Genomic DNA, 11925 nt, shown 5'->3' with positions numbered 1-11925 from the left:
AAGAACCTAAATTGATAAAATACGCTAAAAGTAGGAAACGTGACGCGCAAAGGCAAAACAGTGTCATGAGCCGAAACTTCATTTGATTAAGTAACATCCGTAATAGTTGATGCAGTATTTTATTATTTCCTCCAATAAATGTTTTAAATTGATGTGACATTGATATTAAAGTCATTGGTTACGTAACGCATGTTAAACGTTTCTAAATATAGAAAATATGCGTTTCATAACATAAGTTTTTTATCGTTAGCTTCACAACATTTAACCACACAATATCGAACGTAAATTTTCGCTGATTCGTTTGTATACAAATAACGTCAAGAAAGAACAATAACGTTACGTTTATACGATTTGTAATCAATCAACCCAACGAAGCAAAAACAATGAAGGAAAATGGATGGGGTTATCTGAGCGTATTTAAAAAGGTTTTAGACCAGCATATGTCCAGATAGCGATTACATCGAGCTACCGCTTTTTGAAAGTTTTTTTTTTAGAAATCGAAAGAAAAGTTGATCAAGATGAATTCAAAATTTGTGATTGTTCTTATGCTATGCAGTCTGATGGCTCTTCAAATGAGTTCTGTTGAAGGTAAAAAAAAACAACACACATTCTGTTATAAATATGGCTAATTGTTGAGAAAAAGTGAGAGAAAAAATAGCGACAACGTGTTTGATTCCTTCTGATTTTTCTTGGGATTTTAGCTAATTATTTTACTGCTTTTGAAATATGGATGTATTTTTCCAGCTCGAAAAAGTTACAGTCTTATTTTTTGACGGATCTCTCAATTAAAGTGTGGCATATATATTTACATATTTGGTATGAAAACACATAAAAAAGTAGATGTATCATTAACTCACCTATCTTCTTTCTGTTTTCTTCTATTTTCGCTTTTTCATTTTTTTCTTTTTTTTACCTTTTGTTTGTTTTACTTTTGTCGGACTCTTTATCAAATAGCTGTATATTGATTTACGCGCATCAGATTCAAAAATTAAATTATAGCAAATTTCATACACAACTGCCTGGATAATTTTTTTTTTTTAACTTATGAAAATAATAAAAATGTGTTAATTTTCACTGTTAAATTATTAGCGAAGCGGAATATGTTTTATTCTAAGGAGAATACTTATATGCTGTTTACATTAATTATTTTTTTTTAGTTTACCGCAATTTCAGCAAGCGATTGCTGATCTGATCTGTTTCATTCACGAAAAGCTGATATTTGTCAAGTATCAATGATATTTTTTTAGAAGTGACACATTTAAAAAGCTGACAACTTGCATAAATTGGTTTAAACTAAGTGCCTTACAAGCTCTGTAAAAGTTTCGATTCAAATCCACTTTTACATATTTTTTCCTGTCATTTTCGAACTTTGTTCAAGCGTATATCAATCTAATTTTCATTCCTTTTTTACCTATTTTTTGTATTTTCAAGCATATGTTATACCTATTTTTTTTGTATTTTCAGGCATATGTTACACCTATTTTTTTTGTATTTTCAGGCATATGTTACACCTATATTTTCTACTTCAGGCATATGTTACACCTATATTTTCTATTTCAGGTATATGTTACAGCTACGTTTGTAGGCGACGATGTATCTACAGACCACCTCATTACGAGGAGTACGCTTTCAGATATCTTTGGCCAAGGGCTTGCGGTCAAAGAGCCGTGAGATTCTACGGGATCAAAGCCTGTTGTAGGACCTGGGGCCGATATTAGTGCCTCTATCAAAATATCGGTATGTCAACATAAACCTTCATAAAAATATAAAAAGACAGTTTAAGGATTACGGACCCAAATTAATCATTTAACATCGGCAAAAGTCGGATAGTATCGTGATAACCCGAAACCAGGGCAGTTTTCGTATACCTGTTTTTAGTATATTTTTTGTCACGTAAGAGGGTGTTTTTTTCCACTGTGACGTCATTATTTGAAAAAATTTCAATATGTCGTCTTTTCGGGTCCGTAATCCTTAACATTTTTTGTGTGTGTTGAGATCTTCAGATGAGCTGCTTTTCATTGTAATGTGTATTTTTCTGGTTCGTCTTGGACATTGACTTTAATATCTTTTGTTTCGAAGTTCGAATAGTTCTTTAAACAATTGCGGGACTGCATGAAAAAAGGGTGAAATTTTTACATCGTCTATCATTAAATGTCTTCACGAAATCAAGACTTCGAATTTCATTTTTGTTTTCTTTTACTCTAAAGAAATCACATTTTTTTCTGTTTTTTGAATGAGTAAACGTAATCATTGATTCAAAATTGAAAATAAAGCAAATTGTAACTTGACAGTGTAAAGATAAGGATTATCATATTTCGATGTTTAGCTAGCATAACTGCTTTATTTTAAATCTGAATCTGCATAAGAGGCGATTGTGGATTTTACTTTGAATAGTTCATCTTTTAGAAACTATTTATAATGCTGCATGTTTAGTATCTGACTTTTCATTGGACAACTATAGCGTTAATATCATCCTTATAATGCTGCATATTTGTAACGTCGTTTTTCATTGGATAATTGCAACATTTAAATATAAACAATATATGCCACTGCTGCCAATAAATGAAGAAATTTTAAAAGAAGTTTATTGTATTATAATTTCATTATAAAGTTTCTTGGTAGGTTATATGACCGTTTAGAAAGGGTTGTTTGCAATATAACACTCGCAAAACGGCTCGGGTAATCGATGCAATCAACCGTTTACATAGGGCCATATAACCTGTCAAAATCGTTAAAACTCAAAATATACACGATGTATCTATTGACTTATTTTAAGATATATATGAAAAAAGCTTAAATACGATGCTAAAAATTAGCAAGAAAACCTTTTGGCTAATTATATGATCGTGGTTAAGCGGTTGCTTTCCTAAATTAAGTTGTAAACTAGCAGCTAAGGTTACTTGTATATGAATTATATTATCGTAAAAACGTTGAAACGTAGCTATATAATCAGCAAACAATAAGCATATGTAATATAATGATAATAACAGCAATATAACGTCACTTGATATATATTTTGCAAATTATATGACCGTGGTTTAGCGGTTGTATTTGCTATATATAATTGTTAATAAGCAGGTCGGGCTATATAGATGATATAAGATTACAAACGTTGAAACGTAGCCATATAACCAGTCAAAACATCTGCATATGCAATATAACAGTATATACAATATAATAATAATAAAAATATAACTTTACGTTACTAGTATATGGATTACATAAGCTTAAAAACGTCAACACTTAGCCATATAATCAGCCGACAATCTTCATATTCAATATAATGATTATAATAGAAATATAACGTCACTGAATATTTTTCTTTCTTTCTTTTTCAGACGTTTTCGAGACGAGGTGGGGGGCAATCACGTGATTTCTTCTTGGCCATATAATTTTTTTTATTTATTATCTTTCGGGGACAAACGCAACTACTGGAACCGGCTCTTGGTTGTGTGTTTTGCAATTCAATTTACATCCATTTGTTATGATACGATGTATTTACAGACTATCTTTCACAATAAATCCTTATTTTTTCGTTAAAATGATTTTGTGTTGTTTTCCCCCAAGTGATTTATCGCATCAATTATGCTGACGAAGAATACATTAAATCTTCTTAACTGATTTTCGTTCCTCATTAATTATATACATGTATACAGTATATTTTCTGTCTACGTGGCCTTTTGCTCAAGGTAGCTAATTGCTAATCGTTTGTTCATGACCCTGACTAATAATATTTAGAATTTGGTCAAAGACTTCGAATCATTAAATTATGAGGACTCCTGTCAAACTAGCCTAGCGATTGGTGATTTTACACAAGAACTCGCTCACTTGCTGGGCCTTCCCTCCAACAAACCCAAAAGGTTTGGCAAATAAGTTTTGACTGAATTGGCAGTGTAAAGCTGGACTCTTTGTAAAAGTCTTTTTTATGTAAGTATTAAGAAAAACCACTGTCAGGGCTACACTTACAGGGCTACACTTACAGGGCTACACTTACACTTGTAGCTCACACCAAAACAAGTAATACAATCATTGTAGTGAAAGTACATTTGTGTATGATGAAACTGCCTTGTAGAAAGAACAATATGTCGTGCAATGCTTTTGTAGCCCCAAGAGGAGAAACAATATTATCATTTAATTTACCAATTAGCCCTCATCGCTGTGGGCTCGAATCCGACAGGGCCTTTGATTCTTTCTGTGAGGAAGCTATCCAGCTAGCTTATACGGAACGTCGGTGGTTCTATTCAGGTGCCCGTTCTTGCCTAAAATAATGCCGGGTGTTGGGCAAGTGGTTTGAAGTCAAAGACCATAACCACTTGGCACCGACTGTATCGAGGCCATTGGCTACAACCACATATCTGACATATTTCACCTCTTTCCGTTTCTTACTGACAACACATCATGACCGGGAATAATAATTAATCCTAGTTAATGAGACGCTTATATAAATAAATGAAACATTGTATATAAGGCAATTCGCCGAAAATAGTGGAGTAGATTGTATGATATATGGCATATCAATTTTGAATGTTTTGTAAAATATACTTATCACTCATATGATTAATTTAAATAATTGAATATTCGTTAGGATATGATGTTACGAACCTTAAATAAATCAACGCATATAGACAAACATTTTTAATTTTGTTTACTTTAATCATAGTTTGACATTTAACGATGCCAGAGGGTATAAATAATTAATTTTTTTCCGCGATGATATGTTAACAATATTTAGCTGTTTCAAGAAACTTTGAATTGGAAGTTATACTTATCTTAAAGGTCCATTTAAATAAGAAATGCTTTCATTTCTTTATTTTCAAAGCCTTTTCATTTTTGTTACTCATTGACCATATTGACGAACTACCTTTGCGTTGGCAATTGGTTAAAATAGAGTGATTTAGTATTTTATAAGTCATTCCGAATTCTGCTTCCGTTTGCTTTTTACTGCATTATTGGCATATTACTGAACGCTAAGCTCTACTTTCTTCAGTAGTTGAACATCTAAAATGTTCTTAATCCATTGTTGAAACATTATTAAACGCATGATTGACGTTTCCAAAGAATTACAAAAGTGGGGCAAACTGCGTCTTTAAGACGTGTTCACAATATGAATATGTTGTATCATTAAAACACTGGCAGTATTTTTTCTAAAGAACCAACTTCACTTCGAGTGTAGTAAGTAACACGGCTTCGCATATATATTTAGTACATTCTTTTATTCAAATTAGACATATTCAGAAAGAATTTCATGGATTTCAATAAAGATCTGCTATAAAGATATTTTACTCAAAAATGAGCATAATATATCTTTATGCAAAAGCAAATTGTTTAGGACATGTTTAAAAATGATTTTTAGACGACTATATACATTGAAAAGGCTACAAAAGGTGTCCAAAGGGTATTGTATGCTGTTATCTTCCCAAACCTTGGTCTGCGATTCAGGTTGAAGCATTTTAGGCGTATTTGTTGGTATAAAGTTTTACAAACCATAAAAACTTCAAACATTAGGATAATGCATGTACTTTAAAAAAGACTGATCATATCAAACAGCTATTACTTTTACCAGATTGCTGCATATGACGAAGCGTCATCTTGTATGGCCTCTAATGTTAACAAAACTTTCTGCACCGATCATGACTTCTTTTGCTTCCCCACCAATCACATTTACACAATCTTCTTACGTCTATTTGCTCATTGTCACTGTTAACGTATTTCTCCATAAGTCAATGTCATACAGTATTGCTTTTTACCATTGTTTGCATTAGAAACCTACTTAAAATCAACTTTAAAATGATGAGCTGCATACTAAACATCGATTCTGTACAAAACCTATTAATATACCAAGACGACAAACGTGCATAATTTCTAAAAACGATTTGGAAAGAAGAAAAACACTTAAAAGATAATTAAGCAACGCTTGCTCATTATTATCCATCAATCCGGCGGCGCAGACGAAACAAATCGTGGAAATATAATACGTATTGAAACAGATTAGTCAGACTGCAGTGTGTCTCAATTGTGTGAGAAGTGTCTTCGGGCAGTTTAATAGCTTGCAAAAAGCATTGTTCAAGATGGAATCAAAATGTTTGATCATTACTATCCTGTGCAGTCTCGTGGCTTTACAAATGTCCTCAGTTGAAGGTAAGTTTTTCGCCATTTTGGATTTGAGAAAATGGTTCGCTATAGTCTAAAATTCGTTTTAAGCGGGTACGTATTAACTTATAAGCGATGTGATTTAATATAAAATAAAGAAGGAATCGGCCGGGGATGTCAGATTAAGTTCGCTATTAACGATAATTCGTTATAAGCAAGTTCGTTTTAAGTGGAGTTGACTATATATTGAAATAGAGTGATTTGATGACTTGTGGAACGATGGATTTCGTGTCTTGGGGAATTTTACCTTGTCAATTATCAACGTGTCCTTATGTGGATTTTTTATGTGATTGGAACTACATTTTATGTCAAAATCATATTTTGTTTGTTGATTGAAGAAACAGGATTAAGTGATAACCACGCTTCTTCACGGACACTTGGGGTTTGGAGCTCAAAACACCTTTAAAATCCAAATAAAATGCATATTTGTCAATCCCAGCATATGTACTGGTCATATATATCAAAAAACTTAATATAAGCCGTCTTGAAAAAATTTCATATTTCAACGTCTATAATAATACATGAGATAAAAAAATGTTTAAAAAGTTTAAAATTGACCATCATCGTGAAGAATTATATCTTCTGTGTCGATGGACCAAAGGATTATGTGAAAATATTGGAAATGGAATAAAATACTAGTACATGGTGATTATGACGGTAGGGTTGTGGATTTTTTCCGGCGAACATTTTTATCTTGTGTATTATTTTTATTATAGATGTTGAAATATGAAATTTTTTCAAAACGGCTTATATTAAGTTTTTATATATATATATATGATCAGTACATGTGCTTGGATTGACAACTATGCATTTTATTTGGATTTTAAAGGTGTTTTGAGCTCCAAACCCCAAGTGTCTGTGCGCTTCTTGTGCAAAGAAAAATATGAGTATAGTTTTATACTTTATTTATTTCAATATTTTATGTACAGGGGTATTAATTCTTAAAACTTTCTATTAATGTACTACCAGTAAACATGCTCTTCATTTAAATGCTGCATTTAGGAACTTGTGGCAGCTATAGACGATGAAGTGGATGGATTGTGGCTTCGCAAAAGATCTTAATTTAGGTTGTAGATGATGTTTTACTTTGGATTTTGTGTAATTATTATGCAATCAATGCCTTTTAAGTTACACGTTTTGTAAAGTGGACGTATATCTTGTCTTGATTTTTAACAGTAGTTAGACTTATGAAAGCTACCATTCAATGAACGATATGGATATGCTGTCAAACCTGTGATCAAAGGTAATCCAAATGAGTGACCGAACCTGGTTTTTCATGGACACGTGGTTTTTATTTGGAGGTTACTCTGATGTATTTAATCAATGAAGGTTTGTCAAATTATGGCTTTTATTACTGGTTTGACTGTATTTGAGACGCGTCACGACAAAACCAACATAATGCGTTTGCGACAAGCATGGATCCAGACAGGCTGCGCATCCGTACAGTCTGATCAGGATCCATGCTGTTCGCTTACCAACTCTATTACAAGTAGAGAAACTGATAGCGAACGGCATGGATCCTGATCAGACTGCGCGGATGCGCAGGCTGGTCTGGATCCATGCTGGTCGCAAACCCATTATGTTGGTTTTGTCATGACGCTCATTTAGTGTTTAGTGTTTGTACGTTAACTCAGTAAGTCCGTTTACCTGTTTTTTAGATTTTGTACAGTGACAAAGTTTATCCCTGGTGCCTTGGTAGATAGACTTGAACAGTGACTCAGTTTTCACCTGGTGCCTTGGTAAATAGACTTTATAGAGTGACTCAGTTTTAAACTGGTGCCTTGGTAAATAGACTTTATACAGTTACTATGTTTGCCCTGATACCTTGGTAAATAGACTTGAACAGTGACCCAGTTTTCCCCGGTGCCTAAAAACACTTTAAACAGATACTATGTTTTGCCATGATGCCTTGGTAAATAGACTTTATACAGTTACTATGTTTTGCCCTGGTGCCTTGGTAAATAGACTTGAACAGTGACACCATTTTCCCCTGGTGACTTTAAACTTATGTTTTGCCCTGGTGTCTTAGTAAATAGACTTTATACAGTGACTAAGTTAACCCTTGGTGCCTTGGTAAATAGACTTTATACAGTTAAAATGTTTTACCCTGGTTCCTTGGTAAACAGACTTTATACAATGACCAAGTTCACCCTTGGTGCCTTGGTAAATAGACTTAATACTGTGACTAAGTTTACACCCGGTGCCTTAAAAAGACTTTAGGCAGTTACTTTGTTTGCCCTGGTGCCTTGTTAAATAGACTTTATACAGTGACTAAGTTAACCCCTGGTGCCTTGGTACATAGCCTTTAACCGAGTCTGCAATTCTCTTGTAATTTTGTTGTGATAAATGCTTCCGAGGGATCACTTTGTTTCCAGATTTTTATACAGTAACAATGTTTTACCCTGGTTCCTTGGTAAACAGACTTAATACTTGGTGCCTCGGTAAATAGACTTTATACAGTTACTATGTTTTGCCCTGGTGCCTTGGTAAATAGACTTTTGCCATTTTGCTTCCAGATGGATCTTCAGTAGTTTGATTCACTAATCAAGTCATCATTTTGAATTTTAAATTCGTGTATTATCCTGTATTTTAGGTGTTTGCTACAGCTACGTGTGCCGAAGGCGTTGTGTGTACCGGGCGCCATTGTATGAGGAGTATGCTTTTCGATACCTGTGGCCGAGGGTTTGCGGCAGGCGGGCTGTCAGGCGCTTCGGCATGAAAGCATGCTGTAGGACTTGGGGCGTTTATTAGGGCATATTGCTTGGTATGAAGATATTCATGGTAGAGTATTATTACTTTTAAAAACCAACGTTAGTTCAAATTTACTCAAAATATTGACTCATCTATTTCATGAACGTTATGCGGACCAGATCTGGTTTTATATTATACTGGTTAAAATGCTTAGTTCAACATCTATAATGATTTGCTAGGTTTGAAAAATAGATTCCAGCCTCTGGTCAGCCAATATTGTAGAGTCCGTTTAGACTGAACAGAGGTTTCACCAGGCTCTATGACTGTAAGGAGGTCTTATCGTACTGAATTACAACACGGAGATCTACCCGGGTTCTATGACTACACGGAGATTTAATCGGGCTCTATGACTGCACGGAGGTCTAATCGGGTTCTTTGACAACATCGGGGTCTAATCGGACTCTTTGACTGCACAGAGGTCTAACTGGTCTCTATGACTGCACGGAGGTCTATTAGGGGTCTATGACTGCACGGAGGTCTAAGCGGACAGTATGACTGCACGGAGGCCTAATTGGACTCTATGACGACATGCAGGTCTAATCGTGCTCTATGTCTATGATATCATGGAGGTCTAATTGGACTGCACGTAAGTCTAAGCGGGCTCTGTGAATTCACGGAGCTCTAATTGGTCTCTATGTCTGTATGGAGATCTAATCGTGCTCGACGACCGCACGGAGGTCTAATTGGACTCTATGACTGTACGGAGGTCTAATTGGGTTCTATGACTGCACAAAGATCTAATTGGTCTCTATGACTGCACGGAAGTCTAAGTGGACTCTATGACTGCACGGAGGTCTATTATGTGTCTATGACTGCACGAAGGCCTAATTGGGTTCTATGACTGCGCGGAGGTCTTATTGGTCTCTTTGACTGCACGGAGGTCTAATTGGTATCTATGACTGTACGGAGGTCTAATCGGGTTCTATGACTGCACGAAGTTCTAATTGGTTTTTATGACTGCATGGAGGTCTAAGTGGGCTCAATGACTGCACGGAGGTCAAAATGGACTCTATGACTGCACGGAGGTCTACTAGTTGTCTATGACTGCACGGAGGTCTATATATAAGGTGTCTATGTCTGCACGGAGGGCTTCTCTGGCGCTTTGACTGCACGATGGTCTATTAGGGGTTTATGACTGCACTGATGTCTAACCGGGCTCTATAATTTTGGCTGACTAGCATTGTGTTATCTCCTAAATTGGTAATTGAAGAAATGGAGACTAATCAAATCAAATGAAGAAAGTCAGCATGTTAAAATGTCTTGCCAGACGAGCGAATAAACTTTCAAACAAAAATAAAGTATAAGAGTACTGGTTGGTTCCAAGAAATGACTCGAAAGTGTTTCAATAAGTAGCTTCCATTACAATCGAACTAAAATAAATTTGTATAAACTAATCTACACTAAAGTATTAGAATATCTAGTTATAGCTTGAAACAGCATGCCTCCATATTCATGCTAATTTTCATAATTATTTAGAAATGTATAATAAAGTAGAAAATTAGACAGAAAATTTTATGTTTTTTTATCAAGTTATAGTCACATTTCTTTTTCAGATTCTTAAAATGAGGTCGAGGGCGAGCACTTGAAATGCAGTGACACATTTGTAACTGATATTTTAAATAAATTCTTTGTTTTCTTTGAAAGAGTTCGAGTTGATTTTTTGTTTAAGTAACCTAAAAAAAGTGTACGAAGTAAATACACATAAATACTGACAATTTTATCTTCCGATCATCACATTGTTTTGTAAAATTAAATGGACATGCCACTAGAATATCATTTATGATAATTAGCAAGTGTTATTAGCAAACATACCGTCACCTAAGTGCAGTACGGGTTAACTCCTTATATAATTTAATAGGAGTTAACTGGTTACTGCACTATGGTGACGATTATGAACATCAATTTTAGATATGTTTACTGCATGAAAACATTTTATCTAAATCACTGTCATAACGATGACAAGCGAATATAGACCTGTAAACAAAATCGACCTCACGGAAATAAAGCTATGTATATGTTAGTGTTCATCCGTGCTGTTCTACAGAAATTAGAAACTTCGACGGGAGCGATAGCGACAGGAGAATGTTTCTAATTTCTGTAGAACAGCACGGATGAATACTAACATATTTAGTGTCCTCATTATCATTCACTTTATTACGTCACTATGCGGTTCTATGAAGTACTATGAAAAATAGAAGTCGACTATGGACGAATTCGATATAGTATCGACTTCTGTTCTTCTATGAAAATTAACGCACAGAAATACAGCGTTTTCATTGGATGACAAATTAAGTTGGACACTAACAAAGTTTAGAATATAATGGTACTAAAAACGCTGGAGTAACATGGAAGAGCCAATACAATTCGGAAACGCGTTCGGTCGGGCTATTGTATTGTATCATGGCCAGCGATTGGCTGAAAACAAATCTTAAGATTCAATGGGTCATCAGGGAAAAACATCAAATCTGTTTTAGAAGCTAACACTATATTGTTTTTTAAAGAAAATGAAATATTTTCATAAGTCTCAGGATAATTTGTCACTTTGATAGTTACATTTAAAGAAATGTATGTCAGACGTGTGATCAGCAGAACATTTCAATGAGAGGGGGTCATATTCCCTTTGAAGTAATTTGGAAAACAAAACACTGGCTATCCGTATATAAAAAAATCAATTTTATTTGCCGTACATTTCAATCGCCTGAACACATCACATCTTTAACATAAAAACTCAATGTAAAGGTAGGTAACGGGACAATTTCTCATTATGTAAGTGTATGTAAAAATCAATACGGAAGTGTGACATGTATATAGATCTTATTATGAAAAAGGGAGCTAATCAAAACAATTTGGAATGCTAAAATTAGTGGTGTCATGAGTTTTCGCGATTGTATAGCTTGTTTTCATAAAAATGGACGTAAATTGCTAAGACTGTTTAATAAGATGTCATTTTCCAGAATTTTCAATGTACTTCTCTTCCAAATCGTTCATTTCATTAATTATTATACTTAGGTAAAGCCCAAAACC

General features: G+C 34.4%; 2 long non-coding RNA genes across 2 annotated transcripts; both read left to right on the top strand.

The window, feature by feature from the left end:
- The first annotated feature begins 425 nt into the window (after positions 1-425).
- LOC132726559 (uncharacterized) lies at positions 426-3621 on the top strand. Its single transcript, XR_009625212.1, has 3 exons — positions 426-588; positions 1561-1737; positions 3339-3621. It is a non-coding gene; the product is annotated as an uncharacterized LOC132726559 (long non-coding RNA).
- A 2218-nt stretch (positions 3622-5839) lies between these two features.
- Positions 5840-10548, top strand: LOC132726562 (uncharacterized). Its single transcript, XR_009625213.1, has 3 exons — positions 5840-6138; positions 8744-8931; positions 10455-10548. It is a non-coding gene; the product is annotated as an uncharacterized LOC132726562 (long non-coding RNA).
- The last annotated feature ends 1377 nt before the right edge of the window (positions 10549-11925 follow it).

Source organism: Ruditapes philippinarum, unplaced genomic scaffold, assembly GCF_026571515.1.
Source record: "Ruditapes philippinarum isolate M1 unplaced genomic scaffold, ASM2657151v2 ctg955_1_1_1_1, whole genome shotgun sequence".
Taxonomy (NCBI): domain Eukaryota; kingdom Metazoa; phylum Mollusca; class Bivalvia; order Venerida; family Veneridae; genus Ruditapes; species Ruditapes philippinarum.
This window is presented reverse-complemented; position numbering and strand designations above follow the sequence as displayed.